This window comes from Ostrea edulis, chromosome 5, assembly GCF_947568905.1.
Source record: "Ostrea edulis chromosome 5, xbOstEdul1.1, whole genome shotgun sequence".
NCBI lineage: Eukaryota > Metazoa > Mollusca > Bivalvia > Ostreida > Ostreidae > Ostrea > Ostrea edulis.
In genome coordinates, this window is record NC_079168.1 from 30,675,027 (window position 1) to 30,680,604 (window position 5,578).

A 5,578-nucleotide genomic window follows, 5' to 3' on the forward strand; every position below is an offset into this window, starting at 1 on the left:
CCTTCAATCTGTTGAATTTGAAAGCATTCTCTTAATATCATGATATGGAAACTAGGGTTGTTCGAAATGGACTAGCAACAGCTAACATAGGCGAATAAAAAGCAATATATACATATCAATGCTCCAATACAAAACAAGACTATTGGCCCATTACAAAACAGAACCACGGGCCCATTACAAATCAGGACTACTGGCCCATTACAAAACAGAACCACTGGCCCATTACAAATCAGGACTACTCACCCATTATAAACAGAACCACTGGCCCATTACAAAACAAGACTACTGGCCCATTACAAAACAGAACCACTCACCCATTACAAAAGAGAATCACAGGCCCGTTGCACAACAGGACCACTTGCCCATTCAAAACTGAACCACTGGCCCATTACAAAACAATCACTGGCCCATTACAAAACAAGACTACTGGCCAATTACAAAACAGAACCACTGGCCCATTACAAAAGAGAATCACAGGCCCATTGCACAACAGGACCACTCGCCCATTCAAAACCGAACCATTGGCCCATTACAAAACAGAATCACTGGCCCATTACAAAACAGAACCACTGGCCCATTACAAAACAGGTCCACTCACCCTTTAAAAACAACCACTGGCCCATTACAAAACAGGACTACTGACAAAAAACAGAACCACTCACCTATTAAAAACAACCACTGGCCCATTACAGAAGAGAACCACTGGCCCATTACAAAATAAGTCCACTCATTACAAAATGGGTCCACTCACCCATTACACAACAGGACCACTGGCCCATTACACAAAAGGTCCACTCATCCATTTAAAACCGAACCACTGGCCCATTACAGAACAGGTCCACTCACCCATTCAAAACAGATCCACTGACCCATTACAAAACAGGACTACTGGCCCATTACAAAGCAGAACCACTCACCCATTAAAAACAGAACCACTGGCCCATTACAAAACAGAACCACTGGTACATTACAAAACAGGTCCACTCACCCATTAAAACAACCACTGGCCCATTACAAAACAGGACTACTGCCCATTACAAAACAACCGCTCACCCATTACAAACAAAACCACTGGCCCATTACAAAAATTACTGGCCCATTACAAAACCGAACCACTGGCCCATTACAAAACCGAACCACTGGTCCATTACAAAAAAAAACCACTGGCCATTTGCAAAACAGGACTACTGGCATATTACAAAACAGAACCACTGGCTATTTACAAAATGGAATCACTGGCCCATTACAAAACAGGACTACTAGTTCATTACAAAAAAGAACTACTGGCCCATTAAAAAAACAGGACTACTAGTCCATTACAAAACAAGACTATTGGCCCATTAGAAAACAGGATCACTGGCCCACTACAAAACAGAACCACTCACCTATTAAAACAACCACTGGCCCATTACAGAACAGGACCACTGACCCATTACAAAACAGGTCTACTGGCCCATTACACAACAGGTCCACTCATCCATTCAAAACCGAACCACTGGCCCATTACAAAACAGGTCCACTCACCCATTCAAAACAGATCCACTGACCCATTACAAAACAGGACTACTGGCCCATTACAAAGCAGAACCACTCACCCATTAAAAACAGAACCACTGGCCCATTACAAAACAACCACTGGTCCATTGCAAAACAGGTCCACTCACCCATTAAAAACAACCACTGGCCCATTACAAAACAGGACTACTGCCCATTACAAAACGACTACTCACCCATTACAAACAAAACCACTGGCCCATTACAAAAATTATTAGCCCATTACAAAACCGAACCACTGGCCCATTACAAAACAACCACTGGCCAATTACTAAACAGGACTACTGGCATCTTACAAAACAGAACCACTGGCCAATTACAAAACAGGACTACTAGTTCATTACAAAAAAGAACTCCTGGCGCATTAAAAAAACAGGACTACTAGTCCATTACAAAACAAGACTATTGGTCCATTAGAAAACAGGACCACTGGCCCACTACAAAACAGAACCACTCACCTATTAAAACAGAACCACTGGCCCATTACAGAACAGGACCACTGGCCCATTACAAAACAGGACTACTGGCCCATTACAAAACAGAACCACTGGCCCATTACAAAACAGGACTACTAGTCCATTACAAAACAAGACTATTGGTCCATTACAAAACAGGACCACTGGCCCATTACAAAACAGAACCACTGACCTATTAAAAACAGAACCACTCACCTATTAAAAACAACCACTGGTCCATTACAGAACAGGATCATTGGCCCATTACAAAACAGGACTACTGGCCCATTACAAAACAGAACCATTGGCCCATTACAAAACAAGACTATTGGCCCAATACAAAACAGGACCACTGGCCCATTACAAAACAGGACTACTGACCCATTACAAAAAAAACTACTAGTCCATTACAAAACAGAACCACTAGCCCATTACACACCAGGACGACCGGCCCATTACAAAACAGGTCCACCCACCCATTCAAAACCGAACCACTGGTCCATTACAAAACAGGACTACTCACCCATTACAAAACAGAACCACTGACCCATTACATAACAACCACTAGCCCATTACAAGACAAAACCACTGGCCCATTACAAAACAGGTGTACTCACCCATTCAAAACAGAACCACTGACCCATTACAAAACAGCACTACTAGCCCATTACAAAGCAGAAACACTCACCCATTAAAAACAGAACCACTGGCTCATTACAAAACAGGTCCACTCACCCATTAAAAACAACCACTGTCCCATTACAAAACAGGACTACTGGCCCATTACCAAACAGAACCACTCACCCATTAAAACAACCACGGGCCTATTACAAAAAAGTACTGGCTCATTACAAAACAGAACCACTGGCCCGTTACAGAACAAGACTACTCACCCATTATCAACAGAACCATTGGTCCATTACAAAACAAGACTACTGGCCCATTACAAAACAGAACCACTGGCCCATTAGAAAACAGGTCCACTCACCCAATACAAAACAACCACTCGCCCATTACAAAACAGGACTACTGGACCATTACAAAACACAACCATTGGCCCATTACAAAACAGGACTACTCACCCATTATAAACAAAACCACTGGCCCATTACGAAACAAGACTACTGGCCCACTACAAAACAACCACTCTTCCATTACAAAACAGAACCACTGGCCCATTACAAAACAAGACTACTGGCCCATTACAAAACAGGTCCAATGGCCCAATACACAACAGGTCCACTCACCCATTCAAAACAGAACCACTGGCCCATTACAAAACAGAACCATTGGCCCATTACAAAATAGGTCCACTTAATCAATAAAAACAGAACCACTGGCCCATTACAAAACAGAACCACTGGCCCATTATAAAACAGAACCACTGGTCCATTACAAAACAGAACCACTGGCCTATTACAAAACATGTCCACTCACCTATTAAAAACAGAACCACTGACCCATTACAGAATGGGACCACTGGCCCATTACAAAACAGAACTATTGGCCCAATACAAAACAGAACCACTGGCCCATTACAAAACAGAACCACTCACCAATTAAAAACAGAACCACTCACCTACTTAAAAAAACTGGCCCATTACAGAACAGGACCACAGGCCCATTACAAAACATGACTACTAGTCCATTACAAAACAAGACTATTGGTCCATTACAAAACAGGACCACTGGCCCATTACAAATCAGAACCTCTCACCTATTAAAAACAGAACCACTCACCTATTAAAAACAACCACTGGCCCATTATAAAACAGAACCACTGGTCCATTACAAAACATAACCACTGGCCCATTACAAAACATGTCCACTCACCTATCAAAAACAGAACCACTGGCCCATTACAGAATGGGACCACTGGCGCATTACAAAACAGAACTATTGGCCCAATGCAAAACAGAACCACTGGCCCATTACAAAACAGGACTACTGGCCCATTACAAAACAGAACCACTGGCCCATTACAAAACAGTACTAGTCCATTACAAAACAAGACTATTGGTCCATTACAAAACAGGACCACTGGCCCATTACAAAACAGAACCACTCACTTATTAAAAACAGAACCACTCACCTATTAAAAACAACAACTGGCCCATTACAGAACAGGACCACAGGCCCATTACAAAACAGGACTACTAGTCCATTACAAAACAAGACTATTGGTCCATTACAAAACAGGACCACTGACCCATTACAAAACAGAACCACTCACCTATTGAAAACAGAACCACTCACCTATTAAAAACAATCACTGGCCCATTACAGAACAGGACCACTGGCCCATTACAAAACAGGACTACTGGCCCATTACAAAACAGAACCACTGGCCCATTACAAAACAGGACTACTAGTCCATTACAAAAAAGAACTACTGGCCCATTACAAAACAGAACCACTGGCCCATTACAAAACAGTACTACTGGACTTTTGCGAGAAGGGCTGACGTTTACAATTTACGGCTGACTTTGACACAAGCTTGATATACGGAAACCTTTTCGTGACATATTTGTACATACATGAATAAGCGATGAACCGAGGTAATGTACAGAATGTTAGTTGTCCAAAGAGTATTGAGTTGTTCCGGTTCCTTTCCATGCTCGTACTATTTCTCACAGGCATTTGAAAAGCAGTAGACGATATTTGACGGTTGATTATAGCCGATAAATGGATTTTATTTCCATTTCACCATGACGATGCTAGAGGTAGGACTTTGATATAGTTGCCTAAAACGGTAGGGGTCTAATTATCATATTAATTCGAACTTTTCGCCGAAATTTTCAAGCGATGCAGCTGGTAAAACAGAAAACCAAGATGGCGGCGTAAAAAACCTCGTGAATATTATGTTTACAGGAAGACAATTTTTTAAATTATAGATATCTAATTAAAACGTCGAGTGTCTGTGCTATTTCTGTTACAGTAAAGTTTATGTGACCTAATATCCCCATATATTCTTCCTGCACCCCAGCTCCCATTGGGATCCGGGTTAGAATAGGTCCTCAGTACCCCTTGCTTGTCGTAGAAGGCGATTAAAGTGACTGGTTCACGATTTTTGATAAAAATATTTTTCATTTTTGATGGTAAACATTAAAAATATAACTCATTTACTATTGACAGCCAAAATTTTGACCTTCTGAATGCAAGAATTAAAGCAATATTTTAGCCTTAAATATGTGTTATGTAAACAAAGACTCGACTCTTTTTATGTATACAAACAAACAAGTGAAATATTGATTTTGTAATATAAAGCATCTTAATTTTGCATAGTCACAAATTTTAACGTTTAGATGACACATTTACCCCTAAAATGCTTGAAATGTAAAAGATATGTTAGACTTAGATCTATATCCATTTCCTTTAAAAATTTCATAAACAATAACATACCGCAATCTTTGTTTACAAAACAAATAATAAACTCTCTAAAATAAGCTTCTTTGATAATGTATTACCTTAATTTTTATGTGAACTCTTATAAACACATTGGACAGTAGATTTTAATCATTAAAAGTGAAAAAGAAAATTTTGGGAAAAATCGTGAATCAGTCCCTTTA